Raw genomic sequence first — 21,061 nt, 5'->3', positions numbered from 1 at the left:
TGGCTTTTCCATTAAGGTATGTAAGAAATGATCAAGCATGATATCAATGGCGTAATTTCAAGTTAGTGGTCCCGGAAGCAAACAATTACGAGAGCGCCCCTCCTTGAATCTAGATTAGAAATCAGAATTTTCGCGTACCGCTACCGCCAGTAGCGATATATAGAAAATTCATCGTGGGCGAAGGAATGGTCACTCGATATAGTATTTACTTTCTTCCACCATGATGGATACAAATTCGAACTGACCTAAATCGCATAGCTTTCCATAAATAATTTCGGGGTTATACTCATTCATCATCCGTACTAGCAGAGTCTATCAGTTTGAAGTTCACTGCTATGGATGCGAGTTGAACACATGGCTAATTACGAGTAGGTCTGCTTTCCCGAAATTAGTAAAAACAAAATGTATAACCCACAAGTGTTAGTAATCAGGCAAAACTTCAACATTTTATATATTATCCCCATTATTCAAAGTTAAAGAAGTGTGTTTTGTATTTCTACTTTATATAATATTATTACAAATTTTGATTTATATCAAATCTCAAAATTTCAAAAAAATATTGTCTTCGAAAAGTAATCTATTAGCTTCGTTTTAATCATTCTTTGCCATTATTTTGCGAGATACTTAAAATTTTTTATTTGCAATTTTTTAATATTAAAAAATTTCATTTGAAGTTTCCTTTACATATAAATATTTATTTATAAATGATGATTTATATGTATTCTTTTATAAATTAATATATAAAACTTCGCAAACCATTTTTCTCAAATAATAGTTTATAGCCTATTAAATGTTATATTTCATTATATTCAAATTTAATTTGCATTTAAAAAAAAACTGATGTCGATAGTAAATAAACGAAGTTGTATATTCCTTGATTCACTTCTTTAATATCAGTAATATAAAATACTTATTTATTTGCGTTTTTAATCCTTTTCATCCTAAGGGTACCAAAAGGAGATTATCCGTACCCATCAGGGGTATATATTAACCTGCATTATTATATATTAAGTGGAGTTTTTTTCACTGTGTTCTAGCAGCTTTATTAAACAGCACTGTATGTAATTTTTAATACAATTTTAATGCTAATTTTATACTATTTTATTACAATTATATTCAAATTGCAAAAATTAAAATTTTTAGAGTCTAAACTCGTTTGTATTAAAGCACTAGATTAGAAAAATCTATTTATATATGTAAAAATTAAAATATTACCTAGACAAAGGCTACAATCGGTACTTGAAAAAGTTTCATGGCAAGTCAAAAATCCTTAGAAATAACCCATTTTTACTTCGCTCGTTAATAGAATCAAAAATGCGTCAAATTTAAAGACAGTAATTTAAAAAATAAAATAAAATAAAAGTCACTTGTATTTATAAAATCAATGTTTAATTTGTTGTAAATCTAATATATAAGTAAATAAATGTAGTCTGCAACTTTCAATGGTAATAGCAAAAATGATTATCGTCTAGGCAATTAAACAATAACAAACAGATAACATCGGAAATTCATTGCAATTAAATTCTAGTAGATTTTGAAGTTCGGTTTTAAAGGTCAAAATTGTAGAGACTTATACGTTATACAAAATAAAATATCGATCGAAAAATACAGTTTTTTGATAACCTGACATCTCTAGTTTTGTTTGTCGTGGTCGAAAATAAGATGAGTTCCAGACTAGACTATTTGATTTTCAGGGAATGGATGCTAGAACCATAAATAATAACGAAATATCTCAATATAATTTTCCAAAATTTGCAAAAAAATAGCAATTAAATTTTAAATATACAAAAATTGACAAACTATTTTAGATATATTATAATTATGCTTCTATTTTATTTTATTTAAATCAAATTACATTACAATTGCATACAGTATATAAATGAATGCTGAATTGAACATTAAGTATTATTATTATTATTTTTTAATTAAAACTAAATATTTTTTAATTTAATGAAATCTACGGGGAGAAAAACATAGCCCAGATCTATAGTCTAGCCCTTTTACAAGTGCAAACGGAAATTTTTGTGCCTTGATTTTTTCGGTAGTACAGTCCTCAAGGGAATTTTACAAACTTAATATTCACTAAAACTTTTTATCACAAAATTTATAATAATAACGATAGTAACTCATTAATTTCAAAACAAAATAAAATATTATCGCATAACGCATGTATTTCAGAAAAAATAAACTAATTAAAGTTGTTCTTAATTTTTAAGGATTGATCGGATAAGGCAATGGAACACGTGGGCAATCTGCCAAGAGGATCAAAGGGAAGTACCTTCCGGGAAGACCTTGTACGGGAAACTAGCTCCTAATTAGGCGTTACAAACTCGAAGAAAACCCGGAAAACTGCACGTTGCACCCGTTGAAGAGATACGAACCCGCGACCACTCGTCGTTGTGAAATATCTCCATATGTAAACACGGTTTGTAGAAAACACTAGTTATTGAATATTTTAATTAATAGAATATGACCACGATACATCATTTAAAACTAATATATATAATTTAAATTGATATGATAGTGAAATTTGGCATAAACATTTGGTATATGATACAGTGGAAAAATGAAAAAATATAAATACCCTTAAAACTTTCTATTTAATCAAAATAAAATTAATTCTTTAACAACAATTTCTTTGTTTGATTCGTCTTTATTAATAAAATATATTATATACTTATAATGTTTAACTCATTGAATATTTACAAAAGAAAAATAAATAAAGGAAAGAGAAAATACGTTTGAATGAGTGATTAAGGAAAACAAGATCTTGTTAGAGATCCTTAGAAAATTTAAAATATTTGAAAGCATTATATAATCTAGACATTAATTATCTAGTGAGGAAATAATTGACTAAATTTCTGAAGCAATCATTAAGAATTCTTTTACAATATATTCTAAATTTAGACATAGTTAAAAGGAATATTCCACGCAACTTAATATTGGCTTTTTTTCTTTTACATTCCATAAATTTATGAAAGCTTTTCCATTAAAACAATCTTTAAAATATAAAAACTTCTAAATTTAAATCACAGATTTCTACTCATTTTAGCTTTTAACAACTCTCAAAAGTACAAATTCTATGTATAATTGGAATTGCGATCGTTGTCACGTATATTTCAATATGGAGAATGGAGATTGAAAATCGACAAACTGAACACTATTAAATAAAGTTCTTTGATTTTGATCCTAATACAATTTCTAAACATTATGTTTCTAAATGCAATATAATATAATGAAAATTGAAGTATAATATCGAAATATTACTTTAATCAGAATATTTTAATACTAGCAGGCACGAGGCACATCTTTAGGCTACATAATATAATTTGTATTACATGTTTTTATATTTTAATGTGGATTATATTGTTTTTGTTACAGTTAAATAATTATAAGAATCTTTAGGAATTAGTTTATGGACCTTCCATAAATTACGCTATTCTACATTTCAACTATCATCTCACCACCTGTAGCATTTCATAACGAGTCGCCATACTCACCCCCAAAATTACTTTTCGAAAAGAAAAATCGAATCGCATTATTATAATGAAACCAGATTTGCCGCCATTATTATCGTCCGGAATAGAAATTATTTTCATCTGAAACGACTATAAACACTAAAGTAACTAGGAAAATATTTAACAGATATATAACTACTCTCAAAATATATGCAGGTTACGATGAACTTTTAACCCAAAATGTGCTGAAAGTACTTTAAATCTTCAATTAAATCTCGGAAAGGTGAGAGAAATAATGGCGAAACTTCCGGTTCGTTGTTTGCCTATCGGCAAACTACAGATTACGTGTTATAGATGAAACTCTGATTCTGGTTGGCTACGTTTGATATTTTCGAGATTTATTCCTGTATTTAGGTTTTACTCGAGACTTTTTAATGAACATTTCATTGTGTCAAAGTGCTCTTTTAAGTATATGTTGATAATTTTTTCTTTTTAACTTAAATTTTATTTCAATATTGCATTGCAGAAAACCCTTAGATTTAAGGAATAATTTCTTAAATTGGAAACACGAGAAAAACTAATTAACAATATTAATCAATCAAATTTAATATTATTAATTCTGAATAACTGTTATCAATCGAAAGCTCTGTAAAGACATTTCATGCCTATTGAGTTAGAGATAGAAAAATTAGAATATTTTATATTTTCATTTAGCACGAAGTTATTCACGCAGTATCTTCAAATGTCGACAACTATTATTTAAATTTAAAATGTTTTTTATTTGAAATCTAAAATTTTATTTTATTGATTTGTTTAAATTGCTTATTTTGACAAAAATTCCGTAGCTACAAAATATATGTAAATTCAAAACCTGGGTGAATAGCATTTCAGCAGAAAAGTCTTTGATCAAATAAAAAAAATGTTTGGAAAAAATGCAATTTCAGTAAAATCTGTTCTTTATTGATTACAGAGTAACTTAATTATAATTTGATTTGTAATCATTTCTATATTGGTAATCGTAAATATCTGTCATTTTCGATTTCTATAAAAATTGGATTGAATTGATGGAATAAGGCGACGTAACACTTGGGCAATCTACCAAGGAAGGAATGCCTCCCGGGAGGAGTTTTAATGGGAAAATAACCCTCTGATAGGTATTAGACACGTGAAAAAACCCGGAAAACTCCACATAGTCAGTCAGCCCTTTGATGAAGCGCGAACCCATGACCAGCCTTCAGTGGTTTTATCCACTCGGTTCTATAAAATAATCAATAAGAAATAATATCATTTCGATAAATGTATATATATATTTAATTATGCATAGTACACATTGTTTAATACAGGATATTTTCTAGATATGATGAATAAACTACAGAAATTCGGAGGTATTAGTGAAAATATGTGAATTCATGCTAAAAAATATTACGAAGACGTCATTTACAGAATAAAATGGTTGGATGAGTTCTTACCAATTGATGAAATGTGCAAAGTTAGGATTGCCAAAATTTAATCAAGCGTTCTGTTAGATTGTTTTACAGAATATTAAAATCATTTACATTTTTAAATCAAGGTTAGTTATATGCATTGTCTGCTTCTAAAATTGAAGATGTGTTGGCAGAGTAAAAGCAGATTTAGGTAATAAAATACGTTTATAAGATTTTTATCTCATGTTCGTGAACGAATTCACTTAAAGATATGCCTCATTGAGCAGCTTCACCACATATTGACAATCTGAAGAAATGTCCTATTTCTCACGACGAGATCATCTGATTTATCTCCTTAATAAAGAATCAGATCTATCTGAAATGCTTGATATAATATACTACGAAACATCGGTGTCGATTTGTGTAAGAAATATTTCTCGGGGTTTAACTGGATATAAAGAATAAGCTGTATATGGTAAGATTTGTGTAGTACTCATTTCTACTCCTAATTTTTTGTAGTATGGTGGAAAATAAAAATACTTGGAAGGAGGACAATTTGTCGGTACAAAAATCTGGGGGATATGTTCCCTCTGTCTTATATGAATTTACGCCCATGCTATGAAACAACATATTAAACTTATACTGTATTTCAGGTGTCTTTGAACGAGTCCATTCACAAATGCAGCTGAAAACGAAGTTCAGAAATTAATAAATTAGCATTTAAGTGGTTAAATTATCTTTGATGAATTTCTGATCTTGACTTTCGACCACGGTTAATATTAATAAAATATCGATATAGAAAACTTCATGATTAAAGCGTTTTATAGAATAAACAATATTTTGATCACTTAATTAAATAATAACATATCTAATTATTAAATATTTGTTTGTCAGTGTGTTTACATCTGAAATGAAAAAATCGTTATTATTGTTTTGTCATGTATACTTCTGTACGACAAAATAACAATAAGTTCGTATTGTAATTATTGTTAGAAATATAAAATATTTTAGAATGTATATATTTAAAAGAATTTATCTTGTATTATTACGTCGAATTTATTCGCAAATTTTAATGTACTGTACTGCAAGCGTTTCAATAGCATCCTATACAGAATCGGTTTCAATAGTTAATCCTTAAGGATGAAATTTTTCTCTTCCACATTGTGGGAACTAAAAGGGTGGAAGATTTATTGTGGGTTGGGCCAGACCATAATTAAAAATTTCAAGTATTTAAACTTACAAATATATAAATTTTATATCATCATTTCAGAATTCGTACCTGAGTAATTAATGATTATATAATGATTAGCCTCTGCTGGATGATGAGGGACAAGACGACATATCCAAGACGGACAGTCTCCAGATTCGATCCTGGATCCTCCAGAACGACAAGTGACTTTAACCTCCTCTGCCATCCGGCCAAGTTTAAATATCTTGGATATATAATGTTGTTTTCATTTTTGTGGAGAATACTTTAATGAATTAAATGCCATTGACTGCCATAACATTTACGCTTATTTACTTTCCTATTAGGTTAATAAATTCTTTAAAAGCTTGTATTCACATGATTATTTGTAAGAATTAAATAAACAAACCAATAATGAATAAAATACTTCAAGACATCAAGAAATAAAAATTAAGATATATTTCTTTGAAAATCGAAGAGAGAAGTAGTGTCGTTTATTTACTGTTGGCATATTATTTCATTTGAATGATATAATATGACATTAAAAATGGTAAATATAATTGTATATATAATAAATTTATTAATTAAAAATTGGTAAATGCAACTCTCAGAAACTGCAGAAAAAAATAGTAAATATTTACTGATTGGATGTCATATGATATTACATACAAATACATATACTGTATTTATAAATATGTTTTTTATTAAGTTAATGATTTACAAAATGTATATGTACGACGTATAAAAGACATTTATAACTATTAATAAGTATTTTCAGTCAGATCTCATTCTTAGTAAACGTTACATGACACTTATTGCTATTCTAATATTCATTCGAATCAAATTTTAAGTAATAAATAGTGTTATTAAATAAATTAACTTTCTTGATAAAATCGATGAAATGTTTGCTAAATTTTAAGAGGTATTTGTTCTTTAGATTTAAAAAATAAAATCAAATAAAAAATCATTTTAAAAAACTCTTAAGAAACGTTCTAAGATGAAAACTAAATACATTTTTTCGATAGATAAGCGTATGTAGGTGTAATTTTTAAAAGAAAATTCCATTTAAATGTTACATATTTTCTGGAATTATTTAAAATTTTTAATAATTGATCGTGTAATTCAATTTCATACAAGTAATTTCAATTAAGTACAAAAAAGTATTGAAAATTTTATATTTAAAATAGCTGTTTAGTTATATTTATTTATTTAATCAAATTTTGCTTATTTTCTAGACGAAATGAGGAAAAATATTAGAATGTAGAGGGATAACCAATGGAATCACCGTACATCTACATTATAATCGTGGATATAAATTTGCCAGACTAGAGAGACAGACATCGAAAGAGCTAAACTATAATGGATTCTATATATCTTTCTAATTCTCTTGGCAATTAATATAAGTCCGGTAGCATTAAAAATAACAAATATACATTCTCTACATATTTCACTTCTATTTATATTCTCTCAGTTTAAATATATCAAAATTTCTTTTTATTGTTACCTGATGTTGTACAAAGATGTAATTAAGTATTTAAACTTACAAATATATAAATTTTATATCATCATTTCAGATTTCGTACCTGAGTAATTGTCAAAATTTCGCCTAAAATATTTAAAGACCTTAAAGTTGTGGATAAATTGCACAATAATTCGGAATAATTAAATATTTTAATAAAGACAATAGTTTATTCTTATCAAAGAAAATATTATACAGCTACGTGCTTCTCTTTTACTCATAAAAGCCAACCGTATATTTAATTAGGGTAATTTACAAGTTCAGTTTTTCATTTTACATTGCAGCATTTGATTTTAATCAGATATTCTTTATGATTTCTAAGTAAATAAAATAAAGTATATGTGGTAAATTTCAGCAGTAAATATACATAGTTAATGTTTTCATTCTGTTGCTTTCGACATATTTTTTTATATATATATATGTTTAATTAACTGTAATTTCACTTCTGTTTATCGTAAGAGCATAGCAAATTCAATTAACGATTGAACAAATGTTGACTTGCTAGGAATTTGTTACTTGTATTTCACTTATTCTCTTATTGAACGTATTTTATTATTTTTAATCCATTTAAAATGCATGTTTGTTTATTACACTGCAGAAAAGATTAAATTTTTTGAAAATTTATATAAATATTTGTTATTACCATCTAGCATTGAGGAAAAACAAAAGGATCTTACCTAATATCTGTGAAACTAGTAATTTTCTTATTTGTTCTTAAAATAAAATGAAAGTTTAATTTAATTTAAGCTATGTAATCTTTTCTTATCCTGAATTATTTATCAATTAACATGCTATTACCTGGAATATTTGCTATAAAAACAATGTTTGGATTAAAATTTTTATTATTTATGTAGTAATTTCATTGTTCATAAATATGTTAATAGCAAAATATCACAACCGTCATAACGATATTCTTACCTGATAGTTTTTATTGCTATTAAATTGTAAGTTATAGAAAAGACATATTTCTCTGGAATTAAAGAGAATTCTAAATAAATATATATTTGCGTGTATTTTTTTAGAATTCTGTTTAGTGTACAAAATAAGAGTTTATAATAATTTAATTAATTAATTAATTAATTTTCTTAGTAATGATACTTTATAACCAAAAGAATTAGCTAAGAACACAAATTTATTAGCTTTATTTAATTAATTAATATAAAAATTTGAAATTATTCTTTTAACTCTTTAAATCATATATTTAACTAAAATTAAACACTTTTATTTTCTAAAATGTATTTGTTATTTCGATAAACAAAAACTATTACCTTTGTACTTTCAATGATTGCCATAAACTGTTAATATAAATAAAATTTACATACTCATTAAAATGCTAATTACCCTTTCTACCTTAAAACTAATAAGCGTATATTATAATATTTAATCAAATAATAATCATGTTTTAATTAGTTTTCGAATATGTAGAATACTGTATACTAAGTTAAAAGATCAATTTATCATCTTTTAAAACCTGATTAATTGAATAATAATTTAATCTTTATTTATTTATTAACTTTTTCTGTTCTGAAGACACTTTGAGGGCCTTTTTTTCCTATACCCATTGTGGGTTTGGCCAAACCCATAATGGGAGCAACATGGGCCCGACATATCCGGGACTTGCTGTCCATGAAAAATTCCTGGAGTGACTCGCCTGGATGAGATCTTGGACCCCCGAAACAGTAAACTAACGCCTTAACTGTCCATTTAGCTGTCTATATTTGCTATTATAATATGGTTGCCGCTCTTAAATCTTGCACATATATAAAAACTGTGATTTAAGCAATAAATCGCTTTATTTTTAAAAAGTATTCACGCAAAATTACATGTTTTAATGAGCAGAAAAAATTAGGCAATTAATTTAATTCCATGCAGCTTATAATTGGATATAATTTATTAGTTTTTAAGTATATTTTTTACGGTTTTCTAAATTATTAACGAAATTATAAAATCAAAACTTTCGTTTTTATTAATGGCATGGTAGTTTAATTAAAATTCTTTGTATGATAAACATGTTTTTATTACGTTTAAAAAAAAAAGATATCTTAGAAGTATATTAAAAAAACAATATTTTCTATAAACATGCAGTAAATTTGTAATTAACATCATTCTTTTTCTCTATTGATTGCCAAATAAATAACAAGATTAGACGTTTTTAACGTACAAATAGCACATCATCTACTTAAAATTTAATTTGTTTTCAATTTTTAAAGTAATATAAAATTATATTTACACGAGCATTTAATTAAATCATTAAAAGAAATGAAGTTTTACTGAATAGTATTGAGTTAGAATTCAGATTGGTTTTGTAACTAAGCACGAATCATAAAGTGGAAACATTATATTCTAACGACATCCATTTATTCAAGGATATTATGGTAATCAGAAGCTTTAGTCCAACATCACCGCATGCATTGCATTCTGATCAATTGGAAACATTTCAATCTATAGTACACAAGGGAACGACTGATAACTACTATGTAATCACGTGACTTCAGACCATGTTTTAATAATCTATTATTAAATTAAATAACAGAATAGAAAATTTCCAAATTGTCTAAAACTTCATAACTATATTAAGCATAGCTTAATTAAAACTTTTATAAACGAATGTGTAATGGGATGAATATGTATCAAAAATTATTATTAAACGAGGTTAATTAAAATTTTAAAATATAATAAACTTATATCGTAAATAAATTATATTCGAGAAATAACAATTCTGTACACAGTGTACAGAATTGTGTACAGAATTGTAACAATTTACAATTCTGTACACAATTTCAAAATAAATGAGGTTAGTTACTAAATCTAGAGAATTTGAAAAATCTGAAATAATGGAGGAAGTCATCAGAATTGCATTAATGCCTAAGCAAATATTGGTTCTCGTTTTAACTCGAAATAAAAATATTATCAAACACTATGAATGTCAAAACTAAAGGAGATAATTTTTTCTCTCTTTTTTAAATATTTTTAGTTCGAAATAGATTTTACATACGTAAAAAAGTATATGTAAACCGGAGAGTGGTGCGATCATCTTTAACGAGAATAGTTAGTTATACTGTATATATATTTTAGTAGAAATTGAAATTAACATAAAATTATTATACAGCCACGCTCTCGCCTAAGCACGTACAATCAATAATACGTTTATTTATTTATTTAAATTGATTACAATAACTCTACACTTAAATCTTTATTTGAATATACGATTGAGAACCGAAATTTTTCAAATAAAAGGTTTAATTATTATAAAAAGAGCTTCAAAAATTGTTATAAAATAATGTAATTTTTGGATTTATAATTTATACAAGGAAAAATACATTATTAATTATTTATTACGAATATATTTCGCCATACATTTAACATTTCTTTTTATTTTATAAATTTATGAATTTGAAAGTTACGTCGTTCTTTTAATAACCTTGCGAATTTTTTTTCGTGATATTCAGAACATTTTTTTGTTAGAAATATTCTTTAAAATGATTTCTAAATTATGAGAAAAGCATTCCGATTTTTGTTGCGGAAGAAATTATATTACAATCTTTGTTTAAATCTTACAATGTTCTAACCATTAGCGAACTTTAAATTACTTTTTAATATCAATTCCTAGTAAAAACTAAGGGAAACGAATCTCTAGTTTGGTAAACAGTAGCAATATCTTAACAAACTATTGTTGCAAAATCAAAAAATAAAATTCGTTGTAAGTAGAAAAAATGATGATAATAATAATAATAATAATAATAACTGTTCGGAATGGATTTACATTCGTTACAATTTACGTGATGAAAAATGATTTACGTCAAAAGCAAACTTTTCTCTTACAAATGTATTAATAAAAGCAATTATAATTTTGCAATTATTCGCATCATTTCATTGAAATACTGCTCTAATTAAACAGAGAAAACCACCCTGAACAACAACAATCACGTGATAAAATGTCATTCGAGAACTACAAAAACATAAATATTTTATGCACCATATATCTTTATTTTCGTTGTCATAAATGTCTATGATCATTTTTCAAAATATAACTAGATTCCAAACTATCTTCAACAAATCTTTTTGAAAGTGCACACCTACTTTATTATAAACTGTTATTAATAGTAATAATAATAATAATAATAATAAAACTATTCCCCGACAATATCCGTATTAACAATATAAATCACAAAAATTTATTTTACACTCAATTGTATAAATGAAATTTCAATAAAACTAATACGATTATAAGCGCGTATGTATAATTATTATTTTTATAAATCTTATCAAATAAAAATAAAAGAAGCAATTGTTTATAAAATGCAAAGGAATAAAAGTAATCATAACTTCTTTCATGTTGCTTCTTACAAAAACCAGTAACAGCTGCAGGAATTGAAAGTTGGAAAGAAATGATCTGAAACATTTTCTTCTCCTACATGACGTCATGAAGACAGGTATGGTGGAATTATTGATGGGAGAATTGTATAAGCAACAATGAAAGAAGACAACCGGTATTGGACTATTGTTCTGAACAGAGAAAGAAATCTATCCAAAACATCTGAACTTTTTTAAACACTGTCAAAGCTAAACTTTAAACTTTTTTATAAAATTTTATGTTTCGAAATATAGTAAAATGTAATATAAAGAAGACAGTTTGAAATCTTGTAAATAAATAAATATAAACTAAAATAAAAATTAACATTTTGCAACGTGCAGCTATAAATCTACAATTAAGAATTCAAAAGTTTTAAACATTTTATTAGAAATATTTCATTGATTAATCAGGTAAAACGAAATCTTTCTTCAATTCGATAATTTAATTAATGTGTTTCAAATAAATAAGTAAAATAGATAATAAATTAATATTATGTAAATAAATCTAGAATATAGTTATAAAACACTGTTTTAATTTAATGATAATTTTACTATTTTGGCTATAAAAATACGTGTTTTATTTTTAATAGTTTGAAAATGAATGATGTTGCATTACTCATCATAACTGAAATTATTATAATTACCTGACATTTACATAGAACAGGTTTGTTATACACAAGTATAAATATAAAATTTTGTAATAAAAAGTCAATATTCCGTGACACTACGCGATAACAGTGTTCAAGTATGGCGCAGCTTTTTATTACGATCCGTATCACGAACATTATTGAGCTTTGGAAAGAAATGACATTACTTTTCTCATTTCGGGCAAGATTCTCACTATTAAGTTATGAATAAAATAATATTTTATAAAACAAAATTTAATATATTTACTCTTCACGCCATCTGTTAGCATTATTCAGTACTAAAAATATTTTTCTGACAAAAATATATCAATTTTTTATTCGATTTCAGCATTAAATATATAAAATAATATATATAACCTCCATAAAAAAATATCTTTCCTCTAAAAATCGATCATTATAAGTAATTACTTCTTACAGCAAAAATATTTAATTTTTTAAATCGTTCGTATGTTATAGTAACGCATCAAAAATTTCAACCAGAATAAATTAACCGATATAAAAAAAAAGTTATAAAACTTACCTTGGATGTGTATTTCTATGATGGCTAATAGGTTCTAAAGGTATAACGTGATATACTTTCTTCCTAGCTCCTTTAAAATTTGTGTGCATGTTGGAAATTCTAAAAACCTAAGCCATTTTATAAATTAACTACCGTATTAACTTTAAATCATTTCTTTAATCCGGATTTTTCGATTGCCTCTTCAACATCTGTAATGTACAGTAATTGAATTTATATTATTACCATATAAAAATAAATTTCGTGAGTGCAAGAAAAAAATAACCTATTTGATCATTTTTTTCATTGTTATGTCATAAAAAGTAACCATGAATATGTATGAACGAAATGAAATTTATCATCAAAAACTGATAGAAATGTAAAGGTAAATAGTCTATACATATTGTATATGTTTATGTATATGTGTGTATATACACACACACATACACACCTTAAATAACGAATAAGAGTTTGCTATATATTCTCGTTCAATTTTCACCATTTACGAGCATCTTCATCAATGTATGCATTGTTCCTGTTAAATATGTATTACACATTCTTCTACCTATGAAATAAAGCCATAAACTTTTAACAATTGCTTTACACAATAGTTTCAATACTAAAAAATGGTTTAATATCCGAAAATTTCCATAAATTTATTAAAATAATTTCTATTTTTAAATGATTTTTCCGTATATATGCCACGACGAATTTAAAAAATCATAAATAAATTTACTATTTATGATTTATTCTTTAAATCTCTGTAATTTTTTTATTTTTTATTAAAATAAGAGTGAAAAAAATACAATAAATAACGTTAATGCTTTGAAATTTTTCATAATTTGTAATGATAATTCTTGTAAATGCCTTTTTAATTATACATCTCATAGCATGAACCGAGTACTTTATCAATCTGATTATTTCATGTTTAATCAATATGTAAATATAAATTTCTTTATGAGTAAGTAAATGCTTATATAACAGTTAATTTAAGTGTTGTATTATCGTCATTACTTTTAATAATAATTAAATTTAGTAATATATTTGGAATTAAATATTGTATTTAAAATTTAAGTTTCGATTAGCGATTATATAAATCAAAATAAAGTATTTTATAAGTTACTCTACTCGAATTTTATCCATGTAAATAATATTGAAATATAAAGCTTATTTTTTACTTGAATTTAAAAAATAGTTATTAAAGTTATTTTATATAAATAACTAAAAAAAATTTCATTTTTCTTTGGAGATTTTAAGAGAGAGATAATTAAAAGTATAAAAAAAATGCAAGATTTAAACTGATTTTTTAAATTCTATTCGTTTTTCAATTTAATTTTTCTTTAATGTAATAAATATTTTTTTAGAAAAAATTCGAAAATTTTATGAATTCTCAGTTAAAAGTAATTTAATACATTGAAAGAATTCATATGCTATCTATTGTGAATTTAATATATTTTTTTCCATAAAAACTATATGTAATTTTTTTCTTAAAACTTGAGTACAAACATTAGTTTAAACGAATAAAATATTTTTAATGAATTGCGTATATTAGATTTTAAAATTAAGTTAGATTACGATAGTAAAAAAAAAAAAAATCTTTACTTTCTCGCTAGAAATCCATCATAAAAATTATTGAAACACTTTTAAATTTACATTAATATTTTTGTTATTTATTATTGAGTATATAAATAAATTTTGCGTGTATATTTTAAAGAATAAACAATGTTTTAATATTATATAATATATAATTTTAAAATACAAGAATACTACAATTGAATTTATACTCTTACTCTTTAAATTCTTGTAATTTTTACGTTTTAGATTAAAAATGACAGTGAAAAAATAATATTTTGGAAAATTCCTTAAACACTTACCTGATACAAAAGTAAAGCATTTTCATCTGACGTAAGCAGGAGAAGCACATTCCAGGATACCATCATCCCAAGTGCATCGAGTAACTGCGTGTGTGAGTAGAGACAGTGCACGTGTACAATGTTGTTGGGCGGAGACTGGAGAAGATTCAATGGTTGGTTAGCAGTAGCAACTTACCTGCCTCGCTCTTGTTAATTGAAGAATTTACCTTTTTTCCACTTAAAAAATGGGAAAATCTTACTAAATCAACAACAGATACACAAATCAACACTTTCTGTAAGTATCATTCAAGTTAATTTCTATTATATCTAGCAACCGAATCTATACGTAGAGTAAGAGTAATTCTTTTGTTTGTACACAATGTATGAAAGAAACAATTTTAATTGCTTAAGATCAATATTAAACATAAGCGAATCTGTAACTAATAGAGGGAATTATAATGCATCTTTCAAATTGCGAGCACTTAAGCATAAATTTTTAATGTACAATTAATGAATTAATTAAGCGCACTTTAACATATGCACGGAAAATTATAATAAGCGTAGAATTTAAATTATAATTTTAAATATAATTAAACATTTAAAAATAAAAATTCAATTATTAAGAGAAATTTCATAACAATAGAAAAGGTTTCGTAATCGCTTAGTTAAATCATCATTTTAATTTTGGGTAATGCGAGTTGTAAAATTTATTTTTGTTGATAAAAATAAATGATAATGTTCTAAACGTTATTATTTAATTTTTTTCGAGGATTTTACCTCCATTCAAATAAGCACGGACGAGAAAATTACGTTTTAAATACCATCCTCAAATTTACCACGTAATTATAAGTTTATGATGTATTCAACGTTTAATTACAACCTATTTATTAAACTTAATTTCCAACGTATTGCAATTAATAAAGACATTTAGATGAGCATTATCTCTTATTATACAAATCTAGTATATTATCATCCTCAGGATATTTGTTTATGAGCTCCCTAAGTATAACAGACTCTATTTTAACACCTTGATATCCTAGATCCTTCTTCTTTAATATCCATATTTTTAAATAAAATAATTATATTCTCTAAAAATTATTATGCAATATAACTCTATAAACATATGATTTCGCTTTACGTTCCTTTTTAAAACTTTTAATTTGGAAAATTTTAATGTAATTGCGATTAAATTTACATATCGCAAATTAATCTTCCGTTAGCATTTTATTAATTTATTAAAATGCTTAAAACTATTTCAGATTTAATTAAGTAAATTTGTAGTATGAAATAGCATTAAAATTTTCAAAATAACTGAGGAAAAAGAGGGGTTAAGAATTATCTACGCATATGCAAATAATACGCTGGATAAATATGGGAATTTAAAAGTCAGTAAATGTCAAAATAGCAATATAAAACGCAAAATAATCAATTCTTTACAAGGTAAGGAATTAATTCTAATTTGTTTGCTGAAGGATCCAAGTCATATTTGCTTTTATTCGGAATGAAAGTCTGGGATGAGGATTACCAATGCGCATCTGTGACGTCATTGATAATATTAAGAAACCTTCCAATAGGCAAACAGAACTTATGAAACTAAGATGGAAATTCTCCTCGAAAACTTCTTAATATAAAATCTTTACAAGAAAATCGCAGATTATCAGTCTGTGTATAATTAATGTAATATTGGACACTCGAAAATATTCGCCCGTGGAAAGTAATACAATGATAATTTAAACAATTACAATACAGTTTCTGAAAGTTTGATTATAATTACACGCCAACTAATTAACCGTCGGTCGATTAAATTTTTTATTTATTTATTTTTAATTAAAGTTTAGATAATCATATATTTTCTATTTCGACATTACTCGGTTCCAATACATGAATGATGACACTAGGTCACGTGTTCGTTGCTTGGATACAAGAAAACGAAATGGAAGTATTTCTACCGGTGGTAGGCGATTTCAGTGCAGTTCTTAAAAGATAAAATTGAAAATATTCTTTTGTGATTTCCAGGTGTCCGCACCGAATACAATTTTCCTTTTCTGATATCTATTTTACAGAACTTTTTTTTAATATTCTCAATTTTTTTTTTTTTTTTGCTTTTTATTTTCACTTTCTTTCGTTGTTTATTGTGTTTTTGTTCTACACTCGCTGGCTTGTGATAGTAAATTGAAACGTCTGTAACTTGTTGGTCTGTAACGATAACAGTCATAAGAATATATTTCCGTATAAGAAAGATATCGATAATGTTACTTAAAGTAAAGATAATTTTAATAAATCGATAGAATCTTGAACTTCAAATTCGATTATCTATTGATAAAATGGTTATAAACTACAACTATTTTCGGATAGAATAAAAGAAGTAAATGTCATTCTAGTAACGTGTAGCCTAGTTAAGTTAACAATAAAATGTTTAATCTTTCGTTTTTGGCGTAACGCTTTTCCGATAAAAATCATTTTATTATGTAAATTCAATAATTAACAAATCATTGAAAAATTATTCTACCCATGAATAATTCAAGTTTCTCAGATATTGCTAAAATACTTTCTTAAGTAAAGTTTAATTTCGAATTTTCAATTAAAAAAAAAAGAAAAAAAGAAAACGCAGTTTATATAAAATTATTTGATTTAAATTCATGGATTTTGTATTGTGAATTCAGTTTACTTTAAAATGCTACGTCTCTCGTGAGTACTTGTATATATGTATCACGAACTAATAGATAATACCTCTAAAAATATAGCCTTTATTATATATAAATCTACATATTGTTCAGGCAGTATTTTATCTGTATAAAAATTCGATAGAAATCAATGCAAATCGTATATATGTATATCTGTTAGTAGTTTTATATTATGTCAGTTTTAATAATAAAATCATAAAGTTCACATTAAAAGAAAAAGTCAGAACGAAATAAACAAAAATATTTTAAATTTATCCAAACTTGTGAAGAAATAAAATAAATTATAATTTATATCAAGATTTTAGATTCATTTATAATGCAAAACTTTATAAAGATATTTTTATTTTCGATTTAATTGAGATTTTTTTTAAATTCTACGAAAGGATTTACTTAAAGGAAATAAAAATAATGTTCAAATATATAAAATTCTTCAATTTCCTTCAAAATTCTGTAAAGAAAGAATATAAAAATTAAATAAAATAAAAACTGAAATATTGAAGGAAATGAATTAATTAATACATCTTTAGAAATATAAATTTATTAAAAAAAATATGAATATTTGAGCATTTAAAAGTCAATATCTCATTTAAATAATCCATATAAATCATTCATATTTGAACTCATATGAAATTTATCAAATAATAATAAATAAGGAAATATTTCTTTTAAAAATAAATAACCCAATCGGACTGTATGATTCTTATTCGTCACATAAAGAGATGTTAATCGCCGCTGTCGTATTTGATGCAACTTTATTGATTTCCTAGGTTAAAGGTCATAATTTGTATGGCATGAACCTGAAGGTAGTCGATAAATGCATAAATTATGAAGGTACTACTAACCATTCGATATATAGAAATCTCGTAATTGTCCACTCTATCACGAATATTTATTTTTGTAGAAAATAAGAATGGAAATGTCTTAAATTAAAAATATTGATAACATTATTGAATTGTTCTCAAGAGGACTTGGAAAATTGTTTAAAAAATTCAATTGTGAAAATTAAAAATAGAAATCAATCTTTAAATTAAAGATTAAAATATATATATATATATATATTTCTTTAGTTTCTTAAGAAATTAATCTTTCTTCTAAAAATATCGATTTATACTAAAAGAAAAAACTTAATTTATCATTAGATAAATCTAGAATTTTATTTATTAACTGAACACTGTACAAATAAGAGAAAATTTGTAGATTCTCATTGAATATTATACGATATTACAAACCGATTTATAATATTAATATTTAAATATTAGTGATTTAATTAATTAATTTAATTATCCTTAATAATTATTAACCTCTTCGTTTAAATGAAACTGTCAAAGTCTTTAAAATTAGATAATGACATTAATAAATTTCTAATTTTATTGCGCAAATAACGTTCAATTATATAATGATTTTCTATATTTTCAAATGTGTTTTGTAATATTTCTTCTTGGTGAAACGTTATCGAATTATTAAAATGTCATTCAAAAAATTTATTTTTGATTTTAATCCCGATTCCAGAATTGATTCGAAAATAATATGTTTTCATTGTTTGTATTCCCGCATCGTAACATCCAAATCAAATCCTCTAGATTCTCTTTTCGTGATCTATGACCATTTTATAAAAAATTGCAAATAAAACTTTCTAGGACGGCAATGCAATTTCATGTTTAAAAATCGTACTACGCTTACACTTTATAGTAATACTGGCGTGCATGAGCTTTATAAATTAAACATGGACGAATTTCTTTTAATAACGATGTCAGCAGAAAAATACGAATATGTAAATTATTTTTATAATATTAATTAAGTACTATTTAAAATATATTCGCGTAAACCACTTAATTACCAAAGTGATTCATCGTTTTGCGCTGTCTCAACTTAAAGTTTAATTAAGTAAACATTTAGTTATTGCGTAGGTTTTAATGATGTTTCAAGTGTTTATAAGCCAATATTTTTCTCGGAAAGTAATTGATAGTACTGTACATAAATTTACTCATAAATGAATACGAAAGCAAATACACGAATGAGGAGGGAAAAAATATATTACAAATGATAAGTGAATTCTTATTTGTTTGTTTCTATACCATTTTATTTTATAAAATATTATTAGTAATTTATATACAAATGTCATATGTACTATACAGCAATAGGTGCAAATTTATCACTAGTAAAATGTTTATTAATCGAATTATTAATAAAGTTTCAAATTATTCGCGTGGATTTCGCATATCCTTGTTAGAACTAAAGCATTTGTTAGTAGCTTTACATAACATCTGTTCGCTTTCACGAAAGGGATTGATTTCGAATAATGAGAAACAAATGATTTAAACCTTTACATTCTCTTAGTATCAGTTTATTCGCATTTTCGAAAATGTATTCATTTCATTTATTATTTTCATTATAAAACTAAACAAGCAAAAAGCAATTGTTTTGGAAAATCCGCGCAAATTTATTGCAATTCTAAATTGTATATTATTTGAAAATTGATAATTAAAATTCCATTCAATCAAATTTCTATACATTAATTTGAATGAATTCATCGCGATGTTGCAACTAATTTATCGTAATATTTACTTTAATCTTATTTAATGTCATTTTTTAAAAAAGAAATATTAAATTTATTGTTATATATTAATGTTATCGAGCAATTTAAAATTCTGCATAAAGATTTAACATTAATACATTTTACTAAATATAATATCTTATTGTACTGTACATATCGCGATTGCATAAGTATTATGTAAATAAGAGAAAAGTTATAAACTATAATATGTATCTGATACAAATATGCAAGACGTGTTACATATTCATATAAACTTTATGGACTACAATATTAAATTTTTATATTATTTCTGAAAATAAGAGAAAAATATATATATTTTTTTCTAAGTCTAGAGCAAAAATTCTAGTATTTATTGATTTTCTCTTGTTCAAACTCTCTGTTATCTTAATTGGGTTGCCTCTTTCGTAGTATTAACCCGGAGGTATTCTTCAAGAGTAAGTCAGATAATCCAGTTAAAATACAATGGAATAGAGATTACGTACGGTTAATCAAAATCATCACTTTGACTTTTTTTATTAATATATTTTAATTCAGGCCGTTAAAGCTCTTTAACAGCAATTTAATTTGCCTGAACGAGTTCAAATTCTGAATAAATATCACAGCAATATACACTTGGGTTTTATCCTGTTAAAAATGAATATCATCGAGTTTCGTTCGTTTGTTGTTCCGACTGAAAATCGATAATCGTTATAGATTCCAATCTAGTTTAAAATGTACAGTAAAATATAATATGCGGCAATAAATAATTTAAAGTGATGAAAACGCTCTTCATTGACGTTAAGTTCAATTGCCGGTATGATAATTAAATGAAGCTTTATTGAATTAATGATAATGAAAGATGAAAGATATCGATGAAAAACATTAAAACTCTTGAAACTTTTAAGATT

This window comes from Centruroides vittatus, unplaced genomic scaffold (assembly GCF_030686945.1).
Source record: "Centruroides vittatus isolate TY-2023 unplaced genomic scaffold, ASM3068694v2 contig_549, whole genome shotgun sequence".
Taxonomy (NCBI): Eukaryota; Metazoa; Arthropoda; class Arachnida; order Scorpiones; family Buthidae; genus Centruroides; species Centruroides vittatus.
This window is presented reverse-complemented; position numbering follows the sequence as displayed.